We start from the raw sequence: 13,690 nt of genomic DNA on the forward strand, positions 1-13,690 counted from the left end.
TCAGTTACTAGTCCAACGCACTAACCACTAGGCTACTTGCCGGTCTATTGTACAGCAGGAGAGAGAAGTGCTGTTCAGTCACGATAGAGTACCACTGCACACAGAATAGAACAGAATGTAAGAAAATAGAATAGTTATTTAGAATAGATAGATAGATAGATATTTATGTCCATTACAACAGAAATGTGATATTTTGCTGACAGCAGCAAACAGAAACATACTGTACACACGTGACAGGCTGGGAGCTGCACACGGTAAGCCGCAGTGCAGTGCAGTGCCCCTGGGGTTGCTTTGGCATTAGACGCCTTGCTCAAGGGTAGAACGGTAGTAAGTGTCACCTGAAATCCTGTCAGAAGTGCCCCTGTCAGTCGTGTTATTCAAACTTGCAACCCTGGCTCACCGATAATTGTTTACATGTAGTAGTGCCGCCAGGTGGTCAAAAGCAAGAATGACCCATGAATTGAACTGTATTGGGCAGAGCAACTCTAACCTACAGACCAGCAACACAATCACATGCACTATCAATAACAGAAGCATAAAGACGCTGGACAAAACGCTTTACATCCATTTATTCTCTGGAAATCTGAAATCGACTCTGAGGTGAAGTTTCCCCTAGGTACAGATTTAGGATCAGCTTCCCCTCCCCAACCCTAACCTTTACAGATTAATGCTGTTTTTTGTCCACTTTTGATACAGTCCTGAAATGTTTAGCATGTCAGCAGTCAAGTTTTCAAGATATTGGAATTTCAAGAAGCAAAGTGTCACTTGCCACATCAATACGCATTTTGTATAGTTTGGAAAATGAAAACTGAACCAAGATCAGCGTCTAGAGGCCACTTCCCCCTACAACAAGAAATGGCAACCAACAAAATGTCAGTAACCGTAGCTTTAACATGTCAATTCAAGTACATTTCAGAGGTATAGCATGCTCTGTCTAACAGTATTATCAGAACGTGTCTGTGTCCATGTGCTGTCTTACTGCAGCTTATGCTCTAGCTCTACTCTGATCTGGGGATATACTCATTTGTGTTAACCCTCCATCACTAAAAGACATCTATACCTATTAATTAAAGTAATCATAAAAGTATGATTTGCATAAGTAGTGCACTATAAAGGGAATAGAGAGCCATTTTAGACACCGTTATTTTGTGTGATGTAAAATATGGGGTGCTTTATTAGCTGGGTCATATTTACTAGGACACAAACGGAATCAAACAAGCTGAAACAGGACTACCTGAACTCCTGCACTAATGAATACTTCCCTGGATTCTCTGTCTGCGGTGGCCATTTTTCCCATGGCTCCTTAGTGGCCAACCCTGTGCAACGATAGTCACCATGATGTCACCTGCTCGTTTTTTATTTAAAGTGAAGTTAAGCCGGTCAGTCAGTAAAGCTGGCTTGGGATCGTGTGAGTGCATGAGGGTGTAGGTACTTACTGTATGCATGTGTCAGTGAATGGGAAACAGAGAAGAGAGAGAGATAGAGGTCCAAAGAGAGAGAGAGAAGTAAAATAACAGAAGAAAGACAGAAACAAAATCCAAAAGAGCATCAGACTTGGGTTCAGTTTTCGGGTGATGTTCCTGATTGATTTGATTTGAAGGTTTGGACTATCTTCTGAAGTCAGTACAACCATTTCCAGGACTCTCCGTTGGAAATGGTAACCCGTTTACCCTCTCCCCACAGGTAAGACCCGGGGGGTGACGCTTCCCCTAGACACTGATCTTGGGCTGCTTTTCCTCCAATAATTGTTAAGGATATGATTTCGGGAGGGGAAACTGATCCTAGATCTGTACCTAGGAGAAACTTTACCCCGGAGCGTGAGCCAATGCTAGAGCAGTAACATACAAGCTTGGCATTGGCAGCTCAGTACTGACTATCATTCTATAATATGTATCCCAAAAAATTAGGGAGTGTGACAATATCTAGAGCTAAAACGAAACTGTTCAGGGAACCACAAATTGTTAATGTAAATAGATAACATAATGCAAATGTGGTTATGTTGGTTAGTGTCTGTTGGTTCCTGTTACATTGATGATGTTGAGCGCAGAAAGGTTGTTCCTCATTTTGTGTGCTTGAATGTTTACCGGTCAGTAAGCGATCATTGACAACAGAATTGGTCAGTATTAAAGTTGGGGTCAATTTCAATTCAGTTCCTTCAGTATACAAATTTAAATTCAATTCACGATATCAGAAGGGCAATTCATCTTCAATGAGGATCATTCAATTCACTTTTTCAAATGAATCCAAAATAGAATTGATCCTAACTCCATTCAGTATTTCTGGTGTCCAGGATTGGGGTCCCACCCCCACTGGCAATGGAACCACATCTGTGTTGTGACTTTGTGTCCTTGTTTTCTGCCTCATCATCCCTCTCTCCTCCCCTTCCCCCTTCACTTCCTCTTTCCCCAGGAGGGGTGATGAGTCATGTGGGCGTGCAAGCCTGTTACCTCATTAAGGTCTTACTGTGGGGATTTAGCTAACGAGGAGGAGGAGAGACTTTCTCCCCCTCGCCATTAAAGCTACAGCCTGTGATTTGGAAACCACATTTGACTCGAATTAATGGAACACACTCCAGACATTACAATGAGCCCATCCTCCTATAGCTCCTCCCACCAGCCTCCACTCTACATATAGAAGAGGGCAGCCCCCAATTGCCCTGTAGAACAGCAAGTGTTGTTTGGGGACATAATGTCACCTGAGCAGTGAGCTTTGATGCATTTCTGCTGTATTACATCAGTCGCTGAGGCTTTGCTTCGATTAAACTACTTTATGATACAGAAAAGAAAGAAGATTCCTTTGTCTTGAGTCTCAGCCAAAACCATCTTAGATATTGTGGATACTGTATGTAAAAACACTTGTTGTCTAATTAAAGCTAAAGTCTACGATTTGAAAAACAACTAAATGTCCGTCCGCCACTAAGCGATGGTGCTGGAGAAATGTAACCACTGAAATTCATAGACATAGCTATATGGATGCAAGGACTGACCACCCATGAAATTAAAATTATATTTATGTATTATACCTTTATTTCAACAAGGAACACAGACTGAGACCAAGGTCTCTTTGACAGCTGGGCCCTGTGTATACATGTTTACACATACAGTTTATGTACAATGATCAAGAAACTAAACAAGACCAACAAACCGATCACAGATAACACAAAAAATACAGCAGCAGATTACATTTACACACAGGTTATTCCCCTAACAGGTTATTCCCCTAACAGGTTATTCCCCTAACAGGTTATTCCCCTAACAGGTTATTCCCCTAACAGCACAAGAACTTGCATTACCCAAAATGATATTTTAAACCATGGCCGGGATTCAATCAAAGGCATGTTGTCGACAACCGCACGGAACATGACTCTGTAGGTTCTTGTGTGTGTGGCTGTGTTAATAGTGTTAAATGATATCTGTGTGCTATGTGGTGGTATCTTGCTGTGTTTTAACACACTCTTCTTGTGTCTGTGCAGTGTGAATGTGATGACTGCTCCAGTGGATTCAGCAGATCCAGTGCAGAGGAGAGAGAGCAGAGTCTACCAGGTACTCTCTCTCTCTCTCTCTCTCTCTCTCTCACTCTCACTCTCACTCACTCACTCACTCACTCACTCACTCACTCACTCACTCACTCACTCACTCAGTATGACAAAGTGACCCACAAACTCAATAACTCTCTCTCTCTCTCTCTCCCCCTGCCACCCCTCTCTCCCCTTGCCTCTCTCCCCCTGCCTTTCTCTCCCTGCCACCCCTCTCTCCCCCAGATCTTCCCCTGCACCCTGACTCCCATGGCCACAGAGTCAGAGTCGTTTGCAGAGGACCCTATTCACCGCAGGGGGCGGCTGCCTTCCATCGTGGTGCAGACTGACGAGGCAAGCGAGATGGGGGAGCGGCGCTGCTCCCAGGGAGTGGAGGAGAACGACCTCTTCAATGAGCAGAGCCTCCCCCAGACAGAAAGCTGCATCAGTGGGGACAACCAGGATGATATGGTGGCGCTACAGGGGTAAGAACCAGAGATAAAACTAAGAGGGACAAAGGCCCACTCAGGGAAAGCTCTTAGGCTTAGGCACATGTGTAGATCTGAGAGGCCTGGATAGGTGTAAGCACAACGGCTGCCACGATATTGCTTGTACCTATACAATTCTTCCAGATCAGCACAAGCGCTAGTGGATGCTTGCCCTCAACCCACCCACCCACCCACCCACCCACCATCTCTCTCTCTCTCTCTCTCTCTCTCTCTCACAGAAGACGAAAGAGTTCTATTACGGCTCAATCCCTCAACGTCGCCCTTTTGACTCCTCCCCATTCGCCCCTCCGCGAGACTGCCCCGCCCAAGCCTGAGGAGATGAGCCAATAGGAGTGGAGCACAGTGACGGAACTACGGAACTCTTTCTGACATCACCATCGGAACTCTCTCTGACATCATCCGGACATACAGCCTGTGGATTTTTACCTCTCCGATATCTTATGTGACATAAGATGGCATATTTCAAGATAGACGGAAAGGTTTTTTCTAATGGGTTTTTATTATTGTTTACTGTTAAAATAAAGATTTAAAATGCCATATGATATTCATTGAAACGTTAGGGCCTCCCCTCTTGGGAAACTAGTAAAAATGTGTACATAGAACACAAATACAAAAATATATTAGCTACCTGTAGTTTTCAGACTGTGTTCAAGAGACAAATCTGTTGCTATGTGACAACATGGAAACGAGCAACTGGCTAGGGCTGCCTCCCTAATGGCATCCTATTCCCTATATAGTGCACTATTGACCAGAGCCCTATGCCCCGTGGTCAAAAGGAATGCACTATATAGGGAATAGGGTGCAATTTGAGATGCAAACAAGGTCTGAGAGATGCTACAGTGCAGTGGGCTACAGTGCAGTGGTTTCGCCTGCGCCAAGTAATAACGTTCGATAAAAGACTATGGTGTCCTCTATCGCCGTCATGGAAGTCACAACATTATTCGCTACCTGAAACAAATAAGCCCATTACACACTCAAGTTGTACAGTACCAGTCAATAGTTTGGACACACCTACTCATTCAAGGGTTCTTTTCTTCTTCTTTTATTTTCTACATTGTAGAATAATAGTGAAGACATCAAAACTATGAAATCACACATATGGAATCATGTAGTAACCAAAAAAGTGTTAAACACTGACAGCTTTTCACACTCTTGGCATTCTCTCAACCAGCTTCACCTGGAATGCTCAAAGGAGTTCCCACATTATGCTGAGCACTTGTTGGATGCTTTTCCATCACTCTGCGGTCCAACTCATCCCAAACCATCTCAACTGGGTTGAGGTCAGGTGATTGTGGAGGCCAGGTCATCTGACGCAGCACTCCATCACTCTCCTTCTTGGTCAAATAGCCCTTGAAAAACAAATGATAGTGCCACTAAGCACAAACCAGATGGGATGGTGTATCACTGCAGAATGCTGTGGTAGCCATGCTGGTTAAGTTTGCCTTGAATTCTAAGTAACTCACTGACAGTGTAACCAGCAAAGCACACCCACACATCACACCTCCTACTCCATGCTTCACGGTAGGAACCACACATCAGGAGATCATTATCAATTCTACCATGAAGGCCTGATTCACACAGTCTCCTCTGAACAGTTGATGTTGAGATGTGTCTGTTACTTGAACTCTGAAGCATTTATTTGGGCTTCAATTTCTGAGGTTGGTAACTCTAATGAACTTGTCCTCTGCGTCAGAGGTAACTCTGGGTCTTCTTTTCCTGTGGTGGTCCTCACGAGAGCCAGTTTCATCATAGCGCTTGATGGTTTTTGCGACTGCTCTTGAAGAAACTTTAAAAGTTCTTGAAATTTTGACTGACCTTCATGTCTTAAAGTAATGCTGGACTGTCATTTCTCTTTGCTTATTTGAGCTGTTCTTGCCATAATATGGACTTGGTTTTCACCAACTAGAGTGATCTGTTGTATACCCCCCCTACCTTGTAAGAACACAACTGATTGGCTGTTTGAGCATTAAGAAGGAAAGAAATTCCACAAATTAACTTTTAACAAGGCACATCTGTTAATTGAAATGCATTCCAGGTGACTACCTCATGAATCTGGTTGAGAGAATGCCAAGATTGTGCAAGCTGTTGTCAAGGCAAAGGGTGGCTACTTTGAAGAATCTCAAATATAAAATATATTTTGATGTGTTTAACACTTTTTTGGTTACTACATGATTCCATGTGTGTTATTTCATAGTTTTGATGTCTTCTCTATTATTCTGCAATGTAGAAAATTGTAAAATGGAGAAACACTTTTGACTGGTACTGTACAACTGATTTGCACATTTGGCACAATGGTTGTGATACACTCTTTATTTTTGTGATCAAACTGAGAATTTGTGTGCACATATCTTTTTACACAACCATTGTGTGGTGTCTACACAACAGTTATGTAACACTTTTGTCAAATTGGTTGTACATCAGTTCAACAAGCTGCTTGTGTCATTACCCCTGCATAGTTACTCCTGCATCTCCCTGTTGATAATCTTGTAGAGACACGTTTGGATTTTATTGAGACGCAAGCAGCCGCACAGTAGAATTAAAAGGTAGAAATCACTTGTTTGGAGACATTTTGAAAAGAGGCTGAGAAATAATTGAATGACGCTACATAGTATTGTGTAGGACTACTATACTATTTTGATATCTTTTTTTATTACCATACTACAAGTACGTTTTTGTGAGCACGTGCCACTGATTGGGACATTCAAATGAGGATATTGCACTTCTCTCTAGCACAAAAAAGGAAAATAAATGAATACATGAACATAGCTCATCATGAATATTCACCAGATCATTTTTATTCATCATGAATGCATGCAACTTCTAATTGTGGCAACACAGATGTGTTTGTACATTATCTCCTTGGGTTGAAATTCCTTTAAGGATTATTGAATATTTTGCCCGCCAGGCACCATCAAATAGTATACGTTGGAGCAAACCCAAATGGCCCATATTGAGTAAAACTCTGCATTTATGTGTAATATTTCATCAAAGATATTAGTAAACACCTCCTTATCGAATACTGGTCTGGCATAGTCTTTCCCTATGTGAAACAAGAGCACTGAAACTCAAGAAACCCAGCATTTCTGTGAATCCATCCAATTACAGTGCATTGGGAAAGTATTCAGACACCATTACTTTTTCCACATTTTGTTACATTACAGCCTTATTCTACAAATTGAGCAAAAACTTTTTGTTGTTGTTGTAAATTTATAAAAAATAAAAAACGTATATATCATTTACATAAGTCTTCAGACCCTTTACGCAGTACTTTGTTGAAGCACCTTTGAGCCAGTGAAGCACCTTTCACCTTTCAGTCAGTGCTTCATTTGAGCCACCTCTCTGTTTTGGACTGTTTTGTTCCGGAACCTACTTGGCTGGATCCTGTACCACTCGTGGCATGAAAAATAATTCACTTTTTTCAATGTAAAAAGTATTTTAAAAGGCGATCAAAGTTAATTTGAGTTGTCTCTTCATTAATTCTCCTACCTCCACAAAAAAAACAATTATGTGAAAAAGTACATTTTCAGCCTGGGCCTGATATTCTAAGAGTTGATTTGTGTTGGGCTGGCCCGGGCTTATGGTTTGCGCGACATTGTAACATGTTTGAGACCAACGCTTGGTGGTGGCTGTGTGAGAAACGCACCAGTATCTCTCACATAACTAGAATAAGATTCCATTGATATGATCCCTCTCCCTCACTGCTCTGGTAGACATGAGCTTGCAACTCATGCACTTAATCATTTTTTCCCTTAATGAAGCACTGCAGCAACCCTGATAAAATAAAATACATTTGCCAAAATTATTGAATTACTGCTGTCTGTTAATGAAATCATTCAGAATAGCCTACTACTGTACACCATGAGAAGGCCTATAATTTAGACACAGACGATCAATAGCTTATTTTTAAAAATAGCCTAGCTGTGGATTGTAGCCCAATAACAAGGATTAGCCTACAAATCTGTCAGTGAAAAAAACATCATGCAGACAAAACAGGCCTTTCGCAATATTTCAAATACAATGGAGGGAAAACACAGGTTGGAAAGCAGATGGCTTCTGCTGTAAAGAGAGGACTCTGTGCTGTTGGCTACCAAAATATTTGATCAACTTATATTATAAAATATTGTTTAACAAAAGAGAGAGAGAGAGACAGATAGGCTTTCGGCACGAGTGCATCAGCCATCACCAGTGAATGAGCTGTGCATCATTGGGTGAGTCAGTGAAACTGGAAAGCATTTTTAGGACTATAATTTCCTCCTCATATTGTAGCCTGCGATTTGTCTCCAGACACCTATGCCTAGGCGGATGGGGGATGCAAGACAAGGTAGTTTTCATTGATCTCAGATTTTCAGTTTGTCAGTGTCAAAGTAGCCTGCCATTTTGATAATTTGTGCTCTATTAAAAAATATTTTGCCAAAGTCTCCAGTCATGTAAAATGACGTAGAATTGCATGAAATGCGTTTATAAAAGGCCACGTTTTTCCCAGGCCCTTGGCCACTAAAAATGTTCCCCATATGTGCAAGTCCTTTAAATGCTTCTATTCTACTGCTCTGTCACTACACAAATGCGATGATATGCATGCTTTATTATAAAGGTCATCATTTTTTTCTCATGCATTCCGGTACCTCAAAACTTCCCAGGTCACCCCCCTCTTGCACTCACTTTTGGTTCCGGCACCTCCCGTTTTACAAATGAACCACTGCCTTCATCAGGACAATAACCTAAAACACAAGGCCAAATCTACACTGGAGTTTTTTTGTTTTTTTTCCAACTAGGCAAGCCAGTTAAGTACAAATTGTTATTTACAATGACAGCCTACCCCAGCCCCGGACAACGCTGGGCCAATTGTGCAACGCCCTATGGGACTTCCAATCACGGCCAGTTGTGATACAGCCCAGAATCAAACCAGCTTCTGCAGTGACACCTCCAGCACTAAGATGCAGTGCCTTAGACCGCTGCGCCACTCAGAAGCCCTACAGTTGTTTACCAAGTGGCTCCCACTCGGAAGTTGCTTACCAAGAAAACAGTGAATGTTCCTGTGTGGCCGAGTTACAGTTTTGACTTAAATCTACTTGAAAGGACCTGGAAAGGGTTGTCTTGCAATGATCAACAACCAATTGGACAGAACTTGAAGAATTTAGAAAATAATAATGGACCTTGCACAATCCAGCTGTGAAAATCTCTTAGAGACTTAACCAGAAAGACTCACAGCTGTAATCGCTGCCAAAGGTGCTTCTACAAAGTATTGACTCAGGGGTGTGAATACATAAGTAAATTAGATATTTCTGTGTTCGTGTTTCAAGTAACGATGCAGTTACACTACCAGACCTCACGTGGGCAGCACAACAGCAGGCCAACTCCACTTCGCTCTCCAACCCTCGCCCAATAACTCCAATGCAATTTCCAATAAGCTACAGTTACACAATCACTACTTGAGCATAAGGGCATTTTAGAACAAAGGATCTTGGAATTTTGCTACTAAAATGACACTGAAGATGGACGAGACAACTGCATCCTCATGCATTATTTATAAAGCAGAATTTGTAGGCTACTGTGGGTTACAAATGTTCATGTCTCAAATTATTGAGTCTAGACCTCCCAGATGTCTATTTCTGAAACAAAACTCTGTTGCGAGGCACAAAAGGAGCACAATTGCATTACTGCCATTTTAATAGTTGAAGAGTAGCAATACAACCCTTTAATCTTATGTTTACAGTGGTCCTCCACATGTAAAAAAGTATCAACCAACTCTCATCTCGTATATTAACTCTGATGGTACTCAACATGGAGATTGGAGCTTGAAGGAATAACTACACGTACGACATCCATATTAGGACAGTTGTGGCTGCTTCACTTGATGAATGGTTGTCTCTACCTTTTTGCCCTCTGTGCTGTTGCCTGTGCCGAACAATGTTTGTACCATGTTTGTGCTGTTACCATGTTGTGCTGCTGCTGTGTTGTTGTCATGTTGTGTTGCTACCATGCTCTGTTGTTGTCTTAGGTCACTCTTTATGTAGTGTTGTGGTGTCTCTCGTGTCCTGATGTGGTAGGCCGTCATTGTAAATAAGAACTTGTTCCTAATTGACTTGCCTAGATAAATGAAGGTTAAATAAAAATAAATAGAAAAATCAGACAAATCTGTCAGTTTCGAGAAAAAAAAACTCAGTTGGCAGTTGTTGTCAGAGCATGCAGTAGGGCCCACTGGAGGCTGCTGAGGGGAGGAAGGCTCATAATAATGTCTGGAACGGAGCAGGTGGAATGGCATCAAACCATGTGTTTGATACCATTCCACTCGAGCCATGACCACGAGCCCATCCTCCCCAATTAAGGTGTCACCAACCTCCTGTACAATAGGCCTACTACTGACAGAGATCCAGATCTCACATTACCTGGTGCTGAAATTGATTTTTGTGGCGTCTTTCACAACATTTCACAATGCTGCTTTCACAGTAGGCTCATTGTGCTGATACTGTTTCGTCTGTAAACAACACAGATCAACTGGGCTGTCACAGGAGTCTAAACAGTGGGTGAGAGTTGCTGTCCATGCTGCAGAGAGAGCAGCACCTGCAAAGCACATCGCCTCTGAACTTTAAATCCTAGCAGACAAGGAAACCACAGGTCCCTCTACCAGAAGCGGGCTAAATATAAAAGCACTCCATGGCAACGAATATTTAAAAATTAGGCAACCTCTGGGAGAGAACGGGCGAGAGAGAGGAAGAGGGAGAGAACGAGAAAGAAAGAGAGAAATAGAGAGAGAGAGAAAGAAAGAAGAAAGAAGGAGTGAGGCTCCATTGAAAACCAAGTGAAGAGGTCGATGTTCCAGACAGTGTATGTTAAAATCACATTACATAATTTCACAAATAGTTTCATCTTTACTCATTAATTTTATACAACAATTAGATGCAAGCCTCACATCTGAGACTCTTGTATAAATAGAGTTATGGTAATGTGGCTGTATTGTCTTTCCTGAGGTCACCAAATTGTGCAAAACGGACCAGTTCGTAGCTGGCTACTTCACCGACCGTTTATACATTCTCCAGAACATGAATATTGTTCAGTTCTCAAGTTCTGTGATGTGGAAGAAGTTCCTTTGTTCTCTCTATGAAAACTCACTCTCTCTTACATTCTGGCAATGAGGAGAGAACTTCTCTAGGAATTTATAACCTGCCTAACAGAGCCTGTTGGTAGGGGGAAGAGAGAGAGGTGGTGAGAGAGAGAGAGGGATGGTGCAGAGAGAGAGGGATGGTACTATCTAGTGCTATCTCCAAAGAGGGCAACGTCATGACACAAGCAAGCGTACTGGCACTGGTAGTATGGGATAATGGAGAGTGAATTACAGTACCAGTAAAATGTTTGGACACACCTACTCATTCAAGGGTTTTTCTTTATTTTCTATATTATGGCAAGAAGAGCTCAAATAAGCAAAGAGAAATGACAGTCCATCATTACTTTAATATGGAAAATTTCTAGAACTTTGAAAGTTTCTTCAAGTGCAGTCGCAAAAACCATCAAGCGCTATAATGAAACTGGCTCTCATGAGGACTGCCACAGAAAAGGAAGACCCAGAGTTACCTCTGCTGCAGAGGATAAGTTCATTAGAGTTACCAGCCTCAGAAATTGCAGCCCAAATAAATACTTCACAGAGTACATATAACAGACACAACTGTTCAGAGGAGACCGCGTGAATCAGGCCTTCATGGTTCAGTTGCTGCAAATAAACCTCTACTACAGGACACCAATAATAAGAAGAGACTTGCTTGGGCCAAGAACACGATCATTGGACATTAGACCGGTGGAAATCTGTACCTTGATCTGATGAGTCCAAATGTGAGAGTTTTGGTTACAACAACCGTGCCTTTGTGAGACGCAGAGTAGGTGAACGGATTATCTCCGCATGTGTGGTTCCCACCATGAAGTATGGAGGAGGAGGTGTGATGGTGTGGGGGTGCTTTGCTGGTGACACTGTCAGTGATTTACTTAGAACACAAGGCACACTTAACCAGCATGGCTACCACAGCATTCTGCAGCGATACACCATCCCATCTGGTTTGCACTTAGTTGGACTATCATTTGTTTTTCAACAGGACAATGACCCAAAACACAACTCCAGGCTGTGTAAGGGCTATTTAAACCAAAAATGAGAGTGATGGAGTGCTGCAGCAGATGACCTGGCCTCACAATCACCCGACCTCAACCCAATAAAGATGGTTTGGGATGAGTTGGACCGCAGAGTGAAGGAAAAGCAGCCAACAAGTGCTCAGCACATGTGGGAACTCCTTCAATACTGTTGGAAAAGCATTCCTCATGAAGCTGGTTGAGAGAATGCCAAGAGTGTGAAAAGCTGTCATCAAGGTAAAGGGTGGCTACTTAAAATATTTTTTAACACTTTTTTGGTGACTGCATTATGTGTGTTATTTCATAGTTTTGTGTTATTTCATAGTTTTGATGTCTTCACTATTATTCTACAAAGTAGAAAACAGTCAAAATAAACGTTTTACTTTTTACAAAATAAACTTTTTTAACCAAACTTTTTTACTGGTACTGTATACAAATAATTTCTTCATCATCTTGCTAGATAGCTATCTTGATAAAGCATGTATTGTTGTGTTCATTGTGCTGCACTTACCACCCAATTCCATTCATATTACGCGTGTGACTGTGGCTTAGTTAACTAATGAGCAGGTCAAATCAAATCTAATTTTATTGGTCACATACACATGGTTAGCAGATGTTAATGCGACTTCATGATGAAGGAAGTGAGTGCTACAGGGCGATAGTCGTTTAGCTCAGTTACCTTTGCTTTCTTGGGAACAGGAACAATAGTGGCCCTCTTGAAGCATGTGGTGGGAACAGCAGACTGGGATAGGGATTGATTAGGGATTGATGGAATATGTCCGTAAACACACCAGCCAGCTGGTCTGCGCATGCTCTGAGGACATGGCTAGGGATGCCATCTGGGCCAGCAGCCTTGCGAGGGTTAACACGTTTAAATGTTTTACTCACGTTGGCTGCGGTGAAGGGGAACCCACAGGTTTTGGTAGCGGGCCATGTCAGTGGCACTGTATTGTCCTCAAAGCGAGCAAAGAAGTTATTTAGTTTGTTTGGGACCAAGCATCGGTGTCCACGACAGGGCTGTTTTTCTTTTTGTAATACGTTGAATTGCGACTCCACTTTGTCTCTATACAGACGCTTAGCTTGTTTGATTGCCTTGCGGAGGGAATAGCTACACTGTTTGTATTCAGTCATGATTCCGGTCACCTTGCCATAATTAAAAGCAGAGGATACTTTCAGGGCCGTCGAAGGGGGATATACACGGCTGTGATTATAATCGAAGAGAATTCTCTCAGTAATGCGCTTTCAGTTTTGCGTGAATGCTCCCATCAATCCCCGGTTTCTGGTTGGGGAAGGTATTAATAGTCACTGTGGGTACAACATCACCGATGCACTTGCTAATAAACTCGCCCACCGAATCAGCGTATACATCAATGTTGTTGTCTGAGGCTATCCGGAACATATCCCAGTCCACGTGATTGAAGCTATCTTGAAGCGTGGAATCAGATTGGTCGGACCAGCGTTGAACAGACTTGAACACAAGCGTTTCCTGTTTCAGTTTCTGACTATATGCTGGGAGCAACACAATGGAGTCGTGGTCAGATTTGCCGAAAGGAGG

This window comes from Oncorhynchus clarkii, chromosome 10, assembly GCF_045791955.1.
Source record: "Oncorhynchus clarkii lewisi isolate Uvic-CL-2024 chromosome 10, UVic_Ocla_1.0, whole genome shotgun sequence".
NCBI classification, from domain to species: Eukaryota; Metazoa; Chordata; class Actinopteri; order Salmoniformes; family Salmonidae; genus Oncorhynchus; species Oncorhynchus clarkii.